We start from the raw sequence: 16,658 nt of genomic DNA, 5'->3' as shown, positions 1-16,658 counted from the left end.
GCTTTCCTAAAGGTGGCAATGAACCAACTTCATGCGGCATTTGTTTGCATGAAGGAAATTTAGTAGAAAATTCCTCAATGATGGTAAGGCTGGTTCAGCTGAGTCAGTGTTAGCCATAGCATAGGCCAAGCTCATAGCTTCCAGCATGTTTATCTGCTGCAAGGGTGATCGGATGTCCCTATATTATTGGAACTGTTCCACGGTTAGGGACTTTGTCTTATACAGGCAACTCTACCCTCCTTCCTAAAGAAAAGCATCCTGATTTTTAACACTTGCTTTCTGGCCATCCTAGCTTCTGGGCAATTAAGATGTAAGTACCTCCCTCCCTTTGAATTTCAATGTTCAGAGCATCAAAGAGGGAGAGGGGCAGAAAAAAACAAAAACCAAACAAATCTTAAATTTCAAACCCACTAGACTAGTCTTTGGGTCTGTGGATGAGTTTCAGATCATTACAAAGCCACTTGCAGAATATGAGTTCACATATCAAGTGGTGAAAAGTCAAGGGTGTTTGGACCCCTCTACTACAGAATGTACAATTTCATCAAGCTAAGGATATGCTTTCTATATTGCTATCCCTAGCAAGTAAAAGGTTAATTGTTGTGCTCATTGTGATGGTATCTGGTTTTCCTACAGGACAAGAATAAAAGATAGTAATAGGGATATATCTCTTGAAGATGAAATTCTTCTCTCTGTCTCCCTTTACAATAGATTTCAACTGTGATTAAGTATCAAAGGTTAATTCCATCTGGATGAAGAGTCAAAAAAAGAATTGGGGAAAATGCTATTTTAAGCATACTTAGATATGAACAGAAATAGTCTGTTTTAAAAAATCCATTGTAGATTAATTTGTCTGCTTCCTCACTTATTTGTGGCCACTTCTTTAACTTCCATCAGCTTCAGTGGCAGTAGGATTGAGCTCTTACTTCAGCTAATAGGGATTTTTAAAAACAAATTACATTTTGCATGGCAAACTGATTTTATTTTGAAATGCAGCAATGTTTCATGCAAATGCTATGTGATTCCCAAACCAAAAATGACTTTAATGTGCAAAATGCTATGGGGCAGGGAATACTATGAGATAGCTCTGTCATCTTTGCATAGAATGAATGTCTTACAAAACCAAAAAAAAAAAATTAAAAAACTAGAAAACATCCTGAATGGCCAATTAAGGAGTAGGGCTCATAGGCTCTGACAAGATTTGCCTTCAGTTCCCTTTAGCTGAAAGGATGTCAGCCCTGACCTCTGAACCTCAAGGGTGGGATGGGGAAGTTGGAAAGTAATGATTGCTGCCTCCACTGGAAAAAGAAAATCTTGAGATTCTTCTTGCACTAAAATCTCTGATTAGCAACTCCCCCATCTTCCATGGATCTGAATTTTAGAAGTAATTTAAATAGTGTTTCTGATAGAGAGGAAGAGAAGTACAAATATGCTCATTTCCTCTTTTACTGAACATTTCAAGTTGTGTAGCTATTTCTGCTCCATCTGGCTAGAAAACAGGCTCTGCATTTAAGAGATATGCATGATTCCTCGCTCTCTCTTTTCTCCTTAAAAAAATGATAACTTGAGGAAAGTGTGTTCTTTAATTAATTATTAATATTGACAACAGTTGCAGCACAAACACTGATTTTCCAAGATAAAGATGAAATTAATTTATTATTGTTACTTCTCCCAGTTACACTTTCACCACTAGTCAGAGTGCTGTAGTGATTTGGCCAAGTTGAGGTTGTAATCCATGTCAACTCACAATCAGAAAGCATCAGAGGGGTAGCCGAGTTAGTTGGTAACAGAAAAAACTTAAAAAACAACGAATAGTCTAGTAGAACCTTCAAGACTAACAAAACATGTAGATGGTATCATGAGCTTTCATGGGCAAAACCCCACTTCTTCAGATGACCAGCTGAAATTTCTCCAAATTTCAGTAGTGTTGATGTATACCCCAGACTTCTCTCAAGTAACCACAGGGATACTTGTACCTCTGGTTGAAAGGCACTTCCTTGGGCCACTCCAGGGAGTCTCTTATCCTGCCTTCCTAATGCAGAAGCCTGGTCAACCCATGGCACAGTTTAGCTGCTGCCAAGACTTGAACCCACCACACTGTGCTCTGTGGGTGAATACCATATCTCCCAGCCCTGCCCCACCTCACCTCACCTCACCTCCTCCATACAGTAGGTTCTGTATCCTGTGTTGGTGGCTGTCTGGTTGCTCCCAGGGTGGGCAGGGCTAGGGCTAGGGCTTCTGGCCAGAGACTCCAACCCACAACCCTGTCCTTCTTAGGCAGGTGCTGTATTGCCTGGTCCACCCCACCTATGGAGGTGTGTGTGTGTCGCTTGTCCTGTTTCTGCCTAATTCATCATTGTATTTGTCTCTGGTAATTGTCTCTTTGTATTTGACAAAGGTAATTGATGTTGGTAAAAGAAAATACCTATTGCAGTTATGCAGTTTTGTTAAATACACCAGGCTTTTGAAAAGTTAGATGATCCAAAAAGAATGGTAAAGAAGACCGTTGTCGACTCTAAACAATACTTCTACTAGCAACCAGGGGTTTGTGATCTGGCACAATAATTTTAAATTGGTGTTACCTCTCAGAAATGACTCTGGAAGCTTTCTTTTCTTAGGCACATGCAGCAGAAACATGTAACTTTGGAGGGATGTGTCCCTTTGTTCGGAGCTCAGGTTAGGTCCAAGAAATTCACACTAAAGATTCTGAGAACAGGTAAAGGAACAAGTGGAAGTAGTGTTCATATGCATATTGCCTTGAAAACATACTCCTTCCTGATAAAGCTCTTTTAGAAATTTGTGGTACCAACTCGAGTAAAAACCTCTCACTGTCACAGATGCATTTCAAACAGGGTTTTTGAATTTCAAACTTTGTGAGGTTTAACATACACGTCTTTGATTTTTTGCAGGGGGGGGGGATTTTTTTAAAAATTATTGTTCTTGTCTCTCTGGATGCTGTTGTCTGAGCTGTTAAGACATGACATCTAGCTACAGGAGAGGACTGGTTTTGCCAGTTCTTGGCAAGCAGATCTATTAAAGGTGATTAAGCACTCAGGTCAGTTGTAGTGAACTCATAGGTCTGTGCGTTTCATGCACTATGAAGGAGAGCATTCAGCAACACTAATGACACTCAAGACTTTTCAATATAGGGAAAACCTGAATTGAACTCATGTCTCATGGAGATCTGAAACATTTTAATAATTTGGGAGCTTATAAAAATGAATTTGGGATAGAGAGAATAACATGAATATTGGGGTCAGAAAAAATCAACATTTACAGTACTTGTATAATAAATACATTAATACAAATAATAATTACTTATGAATTAGACAGTCTTTGTGAACAATTTGTATTGATCTTTTCATCTAGGGATCTCAAAGAGCTTTCCCATGAATTAGCTAAAACACAGTGCTATGGTGAGATAGGTGCATTTTACAGAGCATGAAGTGAGAAAATAAAACTGAAACAACCGAGAGCTTAAATTACCTGCCCAGAGTTCCAGAATTCTATCTTGGGCTCACTGAAATCAATGGCAAAACCTCCCATTGACTTTAGTGATGCAAGCTTAAATTAGAGACAGAACTTTACATGTAATGTGGGAGTCTTGACTGCCGGTTCTCTGCTCAATCCACTGGATAACACACACATGCAAAAATATCTGTGAATACCATAGCTGCATGTACTAAAAAGCTTTCAGTGCTACCACTGTGAATGTTTTCCATCATGTTTCTAAGATGAGTGGAGCAGGTATTAATTTAAGGTTGGGAAATAGTACAGTGCATAATATACAACCAATATTTTCTAAAATGATTTTACAATTTTTAATTTAGGAAATATGCTGTTCCTGTCTGAACTTCTATCATCCAAGAGGCCAGTTCCCTACTGTCTGCTAATTTCTTTAAAGGTGGAAGTATTTATAGTACAGTCTTCTGCACCTGCCCTGATCTATAACTGAAGGATCTTCTCAGATGCCACACCAAATGCTGTTGGCTAGAAACCCTGAGCTAGTATCTTAAAATATCTCCAAGGAGGTCTGTTCTTGTAAGACTCACTTAATCTTAGTCACTCTACTATTATTAATGCTACTAAATTGCAATATTACAATCCCTGGTTTTTCTTTTTTAAATCAAGAGGCCCTTGGGTTCAGGGAGAAGGTGATTTTGTAAAGTGCTTTTCAGTCCCTGAAAACCCCCCACAAGAACTGAGCAGTGAAGAGGCAGAAAAAGGCCAAGATAGGAACATTTCCCCACATCTTGCCTTTTGTAGATTCTGGTCATCTAAGACCAGAAAGGATAAATACAGGCCCATACATGGGGGGTTGCAAAGGGAGTGAATGTCCCCCAGTTCCCATGGTCCTCCAAGTAAGTGTGAGGTTGGGGCAATATGTTGCCCCAACCTCCCTCCCCCTGTGTGCCGCTGGCCGGGGGTAGGCAGAAGTAGTGCATTTCCCCAGCCTCCCTCCCCCACTCTCTGGCCAGCCAGAGGAAGGCAGGAGTTGGGGGTTGCCCCAGCCTCCCTCCCCCATGCTCCAACTGGCGTGGGGAAGGCTGGGGCTGATTCACCCCTCTCCCAGGAGTGGGGCTGGGTTGTGGGGACAGGGCAACCACCCGCCCCTCCCATGGCTTGCATCCTCCGCCCCAGAAATTCCTGCATAGGGGCCTGTAATAGATCATCCAGACTCTGCTCCTGCATATGATAGACCATTAAAGTTCATCCAGTTACTTGTATTTGGTTAAATAAAGCATCCACTAGTCTTCATTGATGACAAGAGGATCCTTATCCATTACATGGACTCCTAGACTCGATGATGATGATGATGATAATTGAAATATTAATAATCAAGAGATGGAAAATCCACCACATACCTTAGTAGTTTGTTTCAATGGTTAATCATCCTTGCTGTGTACCAAATTTCTGATATGAATCTGTTTGGCTTCAGTTTCCAGCCATTGGTTCTTGTTACACTTTCTCCCCTAGATTAAATCCTCTAGTACCCAGTATTTTCTCCCTGTGAAGGTAGTTATATTTTGTAATCAAATCACCTTGTATTATTTTATAAGATAAAATAGACTGAGCTCGATAAATAGGATATTGAAAAAACTGAAGAGGGTTCTGGAATAAATATCTTACAGCAAGGCTGTGTCTACACTGGGCCACTTATTCCGGAAAAGCAGCCGCTTTTCCGGAATAAGCTGCGAGCTATCTACACTGGCCCCTTGAATTTCCGGAAAAGCACTGACGATCTACTGTAAGAAATCAGCTGCTTTTCCAGAAAAACGATGCTGCTCCCGCTTGGGCAAAAGTCCTTTTTCCGGAAAACTGTTCCGGAAAAGGGCCAGTGTAGACAGCACAGTAGTCTTTTCCGGAAAAAAGCCCTGATCGCCAAAATGACGATCGGGGCTTTTTTCCGGAAAAGCACGTCTACATTGGCCACAGATGCTTTTCTGGAAAAGCATCCCGCCAATGTAGACGCTCTTTTTCCGGAAATACTTGTAACGGAAAACTGTTCCGTTTTAAGCATTTCCGGAAAAGGGTACCAGTGTAGACGTAGCCCAAGAGACTTAACGTGTAAATATCTGAACCGGATGTAGCATTCTAGAATTGGTCTCACCAATGGTGTATACAACCCAGCTTGTTACTCCTCTGTTTATATTTCCAAGAATCACATTAGCCAGTTTTACAACAGCATCGCACTGGGAGCTCTCGGTGAGTTCTTGGTCCATTATGACCTTTTACGGGAGTTCATTAATTCAGTTGCAACCAGAGAAATCATGAAAGCCAGGGTGCAAAAACAAGTGAACGTGCACTTCTCCCAGCCTTGTGCGAAGGGGAGATCCAGGAGTAGAAGGACCAGTCCCACACAGCAGTGGACTGGCTGTCCATACACCTCCATAATTATAGAAAAGTATCTGAGCCATTCCAAAATGGCATTGTGATCCTGTGTGCCAGGTCACAATACCTGGACCAGAGCTGGGCACATCCCTGCAGGACAAGAGGCATTGCTATGGAGGGATCGCAGGGCTGGCCTTCCTGCCCCGGAGTCTCCCCTCTGCAGTCTGGGATTAGGGTTGTGGTGCTGGGGTAACAAGTGTAGCCGTGGGGGCCGGTGCCCCCTCAGCAGTTTAGTATAGTGCAGCCATTAATGTTGTTCTCCATCTTTGCTCCTTGCACTTAAACCACATAAATACAGAAATGTCAAGTAGGAAAAGTAAATCCAGTTACTTAGTAGCTGAGTCTATTGAATATGGACGTCAGGGAGGCCCAGTGAATATAGGAACTCCCCATGCCATCTTGACAATATCACCCGTTAGGATAGACCCACATTAAGTCAGGTTTGCATGTGTTTACCCCCCACCACACTAACCGGTATGTAACTATGAAGTGCGTGTCTGCCTGCTTTCATTAAAAAATATATTTGGAGTTGTTTTTGCAGGAAGCCTATTGAAAGGCCTGGAGGAACAGTCAGTGAAAATGTTCCTTCCATCTCTTCCATTCATTTTGATTACAGGCTGTTTGCTCTTGAAAGTACTGAGCATGATATTGTGACAACATAGAAGGGAAGAATGCCAAAGATGACAAGTAAACCTGAAGATAAAGCCTTCATGTGTTATGGAGGTAAAGGTGTAACAAAAAGCCGGTCCTCATAAACACCAGGCTGAAATGGATTGTGCATTATCTACAGAAGAGATCAAAAAAATGCAGCTCTACTCTGGCTTGAGGGCTGACTGTCATCTCACTTTGCTGTGAAACTAGCATCTATTAACTGAAGTTGCTCCTGATATACATCACTGTAATTGCTAATCAGACTCAGCCCTTGCGTGTGAGAGGACAGGAAGAGGGTGGCAAAAACGCCCACCAGTTGGGACTGGTTAGCAGATGGGCGTGTGGCCAAGCTGGACAATAGCAAAGACCCCCCATTCAGAAGACACTAGTCCATTTCTATTAAGCAGTGCTTTTGCTAGTGCGCTGACCTATATATGGTGTCACACACTATGATTATACTGTCCACCAGCAGAGTTAGATAATTACAATCTCTGCTAAAGTACAGGTTTGCAATTTTTTGGCAGAACAACAAACATATCCATTTATGAAACCACTGAACTGTTTTATATTGCTGTCTGTATTGCTATGGCGACATATAATAATAAATAATTGAGATACAATGCTGATTAAAAACAGCAGCCAAGAAATCTGATGGAATTTCTGACACTCACTCATTAGCACACCAGCTCAGTGACAGAACGTGTTCTACGTCTTCATGGTAGCTGAGGGAAAACGTGATCAGGAATGTCCTGAAATCCTGTGGCAAAACCAGCAGCAGTAAATATATATATAACAACAGCAATGTCTAGAGCAGCAGAGGCACTGCAGAAAGTGGAAGAAAAAAACAGCATCAAGAACTGAATGGGGATAGTAATTTCCTTGCAAGAATTACTCTTTGTAGTGCAGTACTCAGCTGTCCCAGTCTGGTTTGGGCCTCATTCTGACTGGCACCATAGGAAGATATTATTTTGGATGCAAGAATTAACTGTTCTGCTTTATCATTCATATCTAAGGCAGGCTACCAGAATGTTTGATCTTCAGTTATATCTAGCTTCAAAACTCACTGATGGAGGACATCTAGAAAATGAGCCTGTTATTTTAAAATTATGTTGTCATATTGCATTACGTAGGGTGAAGCAAATGCTTCTGGAAGATAGCCAGTTTTGCTCTAGAGCTCACTATGCTCTGACTATGAATTGATTTAAACATGTACTTCTTCTCTTAGAAGAGTCAGGAAATTAAGCTGATACTTTCTTTAGATTGTGTTCAATAATCACTACTCTGTCTTGTCAGTTCCACAGTTTACATATTATTTTCCTACTACTCAGTCAAAATGTTCATTCCAATTTAGTAGAGCCCCCGCAACATTGTGACTGATGAAACGCCTGGAGCCAATCTTTTGATGTCAGATGGCCATGGGATTATGAATGCTTGCCCTGTCACACGCATAGCCCTGTCAGTCAAACCTAAAGGAATTCCCAGTGATGGAGTTCTTACAGTTCTAGGCTTCAGCCTATCAAAGTGCTCATTTAAACAGTTCTTTTTTTCTAAGGACATGCTGTAGCTGAAGCTATTATTTTAAGCATTAGCAATAATACCCAAGAGATTTCAAGATGAAATGTAATTTGGGTTCTGAATGTCGATAGAATTTGTCTCTTATTTTTGAGAGTACAGCTAATTATTTCATTACTCAAAACTGAGTTGCGTATTTGGGCTCTGATTCAGTAAAGCACTTCAACACATGCTTGGTATAAAGATCCCAAAGAAGCATATGAAAATTAAGAGTTCCAATCAGCAATAGAAAAGCAAAAAAGTACCCAGAGCCACTAAACTTTCAAGCTTTTCCCCACCCACATTGATAAGACATTTTAATGGATGACGTATGGTATTTTTACAGGTACAGACAGTTCTAAGCAATTGAATCTAGGTAACACTGTTAGGGTGCATCTACACAGGACCCTAAACTCGAAATAAGCTACACAATTTGTGCAATGCAAATTGCATATCTTATTTTGAATCAATTTCAAAATAGGCTATTTTGAAATTTGGCACTTTTACACAGCGCCAAATTTTAAAAAACAGGGTACTTCGAGCCATTCCTTATCTCTCCTTATGCAACGAGGTTTACTGGGATGGCAAAATGGCACTCTCGTTATTTTGAAAAATATTTCAAAATAAGAGGTGGCTTGTGTAGACGCGGGGTAGCTATTTTGGGATACCTCTGGTATCCCAAAACAGCCATGCAGTGTAGACTTAGGGTGTGTGTCTAGACTTTTGGACTTTTGTTGACAAAACTATACCCGCGTCTACACTACCGCTGAGTTCTGTTGACATAACGTCGACAGAACTCAGCAGTTTTGTCGACGCTGGTAAACCTCATTTTACGAGGCATAACACCTTCTGTCGACAGAGTTCTGTCAACAGAAGGTGTTACTGCATGTAGGGTTGCGTCCAGACTACAGGGTTTTGTCGACAAAGCAGCTTGCTTTGTTGACAGAACTGAATGTGTCTAGACGCTCTTTGTCGACAGTATCTGTCGACAAAACCCTGTAGTCTAGACATACCCTTAGTGATTTAGGCCTTGATTCTGAAACTTCTTACATAGAGACATTCTACTACGCAGGCACGGAGTTCCAGTCACCCCACCCTGCTTGGGCTAGCCCAGTGGTCTCCAACCTTTTTAACCACAAGATCACTTTTTCAATGTAAGTGCACTGTAAGATCTACCTCAAACCCAAATACCCTCGACTGGCTTCCTTTCCCCTGCTTCTCTGAGGCCCTGTCCCTGCTCCACCCCTTCTCCGAGGCCTCACCCTGCTCACTGCATCCCCCTTTCTCCCTGAATCTCATTCATTTTCACCAGGTTGGGATAAGGGGTTGGGGTGCAGACTCTGGTCTTGGCCAAGGGGCAGCTCCAAGGCAGAGGGCAGGAGCAGCATGACAGTAGGTGGAGAGGCAGCTGAAGTGCCAGCCCTTGAGAGCTTCCCAGCCAAACCAGTCAGGGTCCCCTGTCAGAGGCTCCAAGATCTACTGGCAGCTCCCAATCTACTTGGTGACCACTGGGCTAGAGCAACCGACTATTGTGCTATCAGGCTGAGACCAGGGTATAGGTTATTGGTGTCCCAGCCCTGCCTGGAGTCCAGAGAGACTGACTGACTTTGGTGGCCCTGGCTGGCGGAAGGGCTGTCTTGGAGGACTGATTCCTCTGCCCTGCTGGGAAGGGAAGGGTAAACCTGACCCCGGTATTAATTACTAATTCCCCTACTGGAAGACAGATCCAGGAACAGTGCAGCGAGGAGGTGTGGCCCTTTCAGCCACAGATGCTGAAGAGTGGCCAATAGCCTTGCAGGACTTAGTGTGGATGCCATCTAACAGCTCTTTTGTCGTCTATATAACGTGAATTTTACATGAATGATCAAACACAGACATTGCAAGACCCACCATTTCAGTTGACCCCTCAGCAACCTGGACAGAGGAGTCACACCAATGAAATGGGCTTTGAATAGACGAGTTACTGTTTCCACTATAGAGATGGTCCCATGAGATCACTACGGTCTATTGAGGTACATTGGCTGCGAGGGGACGCTGCCACTCTTCTAAGTTTTCAATCTATTAATAAGCCAAAGACTTTGATGTGCGGGGTTGTCAGTCCAGCCTCATTACTGAGCATTCTACCTACTCGAAAAGACATTTTTAAATAATACGCTATTGTTGGGAGTGGGGGCATCCAAAATGTGCTGGGTTGTCAAGTGTTTAAACCCAACTCTAATTTATGCACAAACCAAGATGTGCATGAGCACAGGCTAAATGCGGTTCCTGGCCCCTTGCACTTCCCCCCTTCTGTTGGGTTTGCTCTTATTCATTTCATCATCTCTAAATTAGATTGTTAAGCTGTGCTGGGCAGAGATCACATCTCTTTGTTCTGTCAGTTGCCTAATGCGCTGTGGGAGCTGTACAAATAGCACTGGCAGCTTCTCCAGCATACCTCAGTTCTGAGCCAAAGGGAAACATGTCAAGGCCAGAAACCCAAGAGTGGGGCTGTTGCCCGGCGGTGCAACAAAAGAGGCCGGCAGCCCCGTTGCCACCTAGCAGACCTGCCCGGTGAGGCTGAGAGGCAGCGGGATTGCCGAGCAAGGCTGAAGCCCAAGCGGCGCTGTCGCCCAGTAGAGTAACTGGACCCCAGCATGGGGGCTGCCCCGCATGGCCAGGAGCCCAGCAGTGAGGTTGTGCATGCTGATGGCAGGGCTGCCACGGTGGGACGAGGAGCCCTGTGTGTGGAGGGGCCAGCGGCAGGGGGAAGCTAGCTGGGAGGCTGGCAGTGAGGCCATGGCTGGGGGACCGGTGACAGGGGGGCCCAGAAATGACCTTCTCTGGTTCAGCAAAATCCCTCATCCAGTCAGGTCCCGAGGGTACTGTACCAAGGGGGTCCAACCTGTATTTCTGAGGGCCTAGCTTCACTGACATCCCAGGCTGGGGTTGCAGCGGGCATAAACACACCTGAATTATCTTTAACGAGCTAAAACAATGAGGAGTCCTGTGGTACCTTAGAGTGCATCTACACAGCAGGGCTTAACTCAAAATAAGCTACACAAATTGAGCTATGTCACTAAGCACACAACACTTATTTTGAAATAGAGCACTCTTCCTCCGACTTCCCTTACTCATACAATGAGGGCTACAGGAGTCAGAGTAAGAAGTCCTCCAGTTTGACAATACTTCAACATTATTTCGAAATAACTGCCTGCTGTGTAGATGCAGACTAAGTTATTTTTAAAATAGTATTGCTGTATAGACATACCCTTCTTAGGGTATGTCTACATTGCATTCCTCCTTCGAGAGAGGAATGAAAATGCAGACAAACGAAATTGCAAATGAAGTGCGGATTTGAATTTCCCACACTTCAGTTGCATAATGGCGGCTGGCCGCTTTTCTGAAATAGCGTATTTTCAGAAAAAAAATGGGGTTATTTTGAAAAGAAACCTTTCCTTTGAAATAACCCTTACTCCTTAAAAAATGAGGTTTAAGGGTTATTTTGGAGGAAGGGTTTCTTTTCGAAATAATCCCTTTTTTTTCTCAAAATATGCTATTTTGGAAAAGTGTCCGGCCGCCTTTATGCAAATGAAGCATGGGAAATTCAAATCCGCACTTCATTTGCAATTTCATTTGTCTGCATTTGCATTCCTCTCTCGAAGGAGGAAAGAAATGTAGCCATACTCCAAGAGACTAACAGATACAAACTAACACAACAACAACTCTCAGATTTCTAACTAGCCAGAGAATTCCAAAGCTGCAACTGCACAAATGTCACAATTATCCAGGGTTCTGAGCGAGTTTGTACGAACTGTGCTGAAGCATGGGTTGCCACAGCTTCGCTGTTCTGGGAATTGAGCTAGCTCTAGCTTAAAGTCAGCTTGGCCTATGTCTACATGAGCTTCAGTCTCATGCGGCTACTACATCAGAGACACACTCTGAGTAACAAGATTGTTTTAAACACTTTGACTATCACATGTTATGTAGCTCTCATCTGATCATAGAGATAGTAACAATGGGTATCAAAATAGCAGCTTCCAGGTGCCAAAATGAAAGCAGCTGAAGAGCTAATCCTCCATGTGTCAGTATGTTTAATATCCATCCCAACCACCCAATGGTCTGTGTGAATTGTTAATCAAGTAGAAGTGAAAACGCGCTGTGAAGTGGCATAGCTGTTACAGCCAGATAACAAGCCAGGAGCCAGCCAAAGGCTAAGGTTTCATTAGATGCTATTTTAACATTCATTGGTCCATAGGCACAGTAAACTTAGTAAACAATTGCACTTTTACTCTAGGCCTCTGACAGAGAGACTCTTGAAAGTTCATCACTGAAATTAACATTTCACAGGAACCAATTGTACATGTCTTCAGTGGAGCCAAAGGTAACACAGGACTAAATGCCTCTAAAGCCTCTGTAGGGAAGTTGCCCTTGCTCACAATTGCTCTTAAACCATTTATGAGAGGAGGATAATTTCTAATCTAGGTCAGAGGGCTCTTACTTCCAAGTCTGACAACGAAACAACATGTGGTTCAACAGCCCAGTGAATCTCCAAGCTCACAGTGCTGTTCACAGATGGTTTTATTTTTAAATTGGAGCTCTGGGACAAACTTCTCAAAAGACTCAAACCCAGGGGTGGGGAATAATTTTCACCAGGGGGGCCACTCCAAAAACTTTGGTAAGTGGTCCTAGGCCTCACTGTTCTATTATATTGATGGAAGGAGTGTGGGGTCTGGGAGCCCTGGTCCACACTAGGGAGTTATTTTAAAATAAGTTATTTTGAAATAACTCCCCTTATTTCAAAATAACAAGCAGAGCATCCACACGACCGAGCATGTAATTTCAAGAAAAGGAGCTGGTTATCATATATATAGTAGCCCAATGTCTATGACCCTGTAATGCTGAAATGCTGGCTGTTCCCCCTGGGGGGCGCTGTTGCCTCCCACCATGGTGCTCAGCTGACTTCTGCGCTGCTCAGCCAGGCCGCCACGTGGGAGCAAGCGGCCGTTTGGGGTCCGCACTCCCTATGCAGCACAGGGGTGCTGCTTCGGGAGCACGGGGCCCAAACGGCCGCTTGTTCCCGCACAGCGGCCTCCCTGATTGGCGCAGAAGTAAGCTGAGCATCACAGTGGGAGGCAACAGCGCCCCCCAGGGGGAACAGCCAGGGAGTGGGGCCTGGACTAGCGTGCATCCCTCATGTCAGGAAAGGGCGCTGGATTCAAAAGGAGGAAAGTGGAGCAGACACAGAGCATGTGGAGGAGACAGGGAGGAGAACGGAGGAGGTGGAGGACAGTGAGAGAGAGAGTGAGAGAGACGCAGCAGGAGGAGGAGAAGAGAAACACAGTGAGAGGCGGGAGGGGGAGAAGAGAAAGAGAGAGAGAGAGAAAGGCAGAAGGTGGAGGAGAACTGAGAGAGGGAGGGGGAGGCAGGAGGAGGAGAGAGAGACAGAGACCGGAGGCTCAGGAGAGAAGACCGATGTGGAGGAGAGACCCGAAAATCCCGTCTTATGATGAGCTAATTGGCTAGTTTCGTAATACTAACTCCTGCTTTCCTTGGGGAATAAGCTTATTTCAAAACGATGTCATTAGTTATTTTGGGAGCTATTATTCCAGATTTGGTTATTCTGAAAGAATGTCCTAGTGTAGACGTGCCTGGACAGACTTTGGGGGCAGGAGGGAGCTCCAGGGAGGGGATTGGGGTCCAGGAGGGAGCGCAGGACCTGGGAGGGATTTTGGATGCAGGAGGGGATTCTGACTGACCTGCAGCAAGCGTGTAGGAGGGGGTGCTGGGTTTGGGAGGGGGTTCTGACCTGGGGTAGGGACTTGGGGTACAGAAGGAGGTCTGAGGTGCAGGCTCTGGCCCTGGCCAGGCGGCACTTGTCACAGGCAGCTTCCCACTGGCAGTGTAGTGGGGCACTCAGGCAGTCAGGCTGCCTGCATGCCATGGTAACCCCTTGCCATTCAAAGCAGCCAGCTGCCCCTGGCAAGCATGTGTCTGTGAGTCTCTTCGGGGGGAGGGGACAGCAGGTCTCTGCTCTGCCTGCCCTTGCAAGCACTACCCAGGCAGCTCCCATTGGCCAGTTTCTGGGACCTTTGCCCCCTCCCCTCCAGGGACATGCAGTGATACACAGCTGTCCATTTCCAGGAGCAGCACGGCTGGTGCTGTGGCAAGCAGCCAGTCTGCCTGAGCTCCCTGCTGCACTGTGGGAGTTTAAGCAGTCCGGGGGTCATGGTGGGCTGCATGTGGCTCATGAGCTGTATTTTGCCCGCCCTGCTCAAATCAATCAAAATTATTCTAGTGAAAGTCAATGGGATTTAAAAGCTTCAGGGGGAGCCAAGTTTGCCTATGCAGGTAAACTGAAAAAACGACAAATGGTCTGGTAGCACTTTATAGACTAACAAAAAATGTAGATGGGATCATGAGCTTTCTTCTGTTTAGTGCACTCACTACTGAACTCACTCAATGGACTCTTTATTTTTCCCTTTAAAGTATATAGGAAACGTGCATGCAAATCAAAACTTTTCTCCAGTTCCCCACAACACGGATGGCTTCAGGTTCTATACTACTGTTCAGGAAAATAAGGCCTCAGCATGCATGTACTGGCAAAACATCTCACCCAAGCTGTTAAGCAGAAATCAGGCTGTAATAGGTAAGCCATTCCTGTGTAATCATTGCACGTTGCTGATAGTGCTCAGTGTACTAGATACTGACTAGATTTTAAAGATGACAATTCCTGCCTCAAAACATATGGTTACAAATCAGAAAAGGAAAATCTGGGCACAAAATATGATATTGCCTTGGGCACATTTTGTTGTAATACAGCTAGAATTCAAAACCACAGTATCTGTTCACTCGGACTGAGCCTGCACAGTTCATCATAGCTGCTAATGTTGGTGTCTGAAGGTAACAATCAGCTGTTTATAGCAGTTTCCCTTTCCTTTTGAATGCTGCTGATTTATTTCACATTTGATTTCCCTGTATAGCAGTGGTCACCAACCTGTAGACTGGGATCTACTGGTAGAGCTTGGGGCTGCTAACAGGTGATCCTTACTGGTTTAGCCAAGAGCTATCCAATGCTGGTACTTAAGCTGCCCCTCCCCCCACTGCTGTGCATTTCCCTGGGGAGCCTCCTGCTTTCTGTGCAGGGCAGCAGAGGGCGAGAAGGATGCTGATGTCAAGGTGCCCCCTCCCGGTCAGTATCCTGTCTCCACAGAGCAAAGAGGGGGGCACAACAGGACTTGGGATGGAATGTCTGGCTGCTTTTAGGAGTGGTGCAGGGGTGAGCTTGCCTTAGCCCCACTGCACCACCACCCAGGAGAGCAGGGCCCAGCTGGAGCCCACATCCCAAACTCCTACCCCAGTCATGAATCCACTCGTGCACCCCAAACCTCTGCCCTAACCCCAAGCACCCCTGCATCCAAACACTGTCCCAGAGCCTGCACCGACCCCAACTGCCTGCCCTCAGAGCAGCTCAGAGACCCTCTCAAACTCCAGATCTCTTAATCCAAGACCAGAGCCTGCACCCCAACCCTCTGCCCCAGCCTGATGAAAGTGAGTGAGGATGGGCAAGAGAGGGAGGATGGAGTGAGCAGCGGCAGGGCCTTGGAGAAGGGGCGAGAAGGAGGCGGGGCCAGGGTATTTATATTTGAGGTCGATCTCGGATTGCACTTAAATTCAAAAAGTGATCTTGTGCTCAAAAAGACTGGCGACCACTGCTGTATAGAAAATGTCTTTGCCTAATAACGATGGTGTTGGAAAAAAGTGATTGCAAGAACTAAAACCATGTTAGATTCATAGGGAGTCTGAGAAAATGACTGGGAAAAAACAGCCATTCAAAAAAAAGGTAAAGTAATTTATTCTTGTGCTAGAAGACTTGCCTGGCATTTCCCAGGGGCTGGCAGTGTGGGGGTGCAGGACTTAGGACAGGAGGCCGGGGCATGGGAAAGTATGAGAATGAGGGTTGCGGGAGTTAGGAGGGACTCAGGGTAAGAGGAGGGGGTGGCTGCTGGCTTCTCCTCAGGGGCAGCCCAGGGTAGCAGGGACTGTGCACCCCATCTGCCAGCTTGTCCGGTGGATCTCTCCCTCCCCCTGTCTCCTGCTAGGGTAGGGGGGAGGCTGGCTCCCTGGCAGGGCAGTCTCACTTACTTTGTCTGATAGCAGGCAAAATGGCAGAGCCCCAGCCCTGCCAACCATTCCCTTAGTGGCTGGCAGCCCGTCAGTGGCCACTCTCATGTCACGTCCCTACGAACAGCAGCTCCTCCCTTTGCATGTTATGGAAAACAGCCCTTTTCCCAGGCTTCCTGTTCATCTGGCACAACCAAACCCTGACCTCGCTTTAGATAGGAGAGGCAGAAGCGGCCTACCAAATTTGGTGGCCCTAGCTCTTACCGTTTAGGAGGAGTTCTTGAACAAATGGACTCATAGACAGACACATAGACACACTCTAATATATAAATAAATATATATATATAAAGATAATGAAGTTTTGATCCATCAACTCATTTAATTCTGTACTTAATCTTAAATGTTGGCTTTAAATTAAGGACACATTTAAGTGGTTTGTTGACTTGGGAAGTGCATATTTAATTTTT

The sequence above is a fragment of the Pelodiscus sinensis genome, chromosome 14 (assembly GCF_052426305.1).
Source record: "Pelodiscus sinensis isolate ZL-2025 chromosome 14, ASM5242630v1, whole genome shotgun sequence".
In the NCBI taxonomy this organism is placed as follows: Eukaryota; Metazoa; Chordata; order Testudines; family Trionychidae; genus Pelodiscus; species Pelodiscus sinensis.
The sequence above is the reverse complement of the archived record's forward strand: the minus strand, read 5'-3'. Positions refer to the sequence as shown.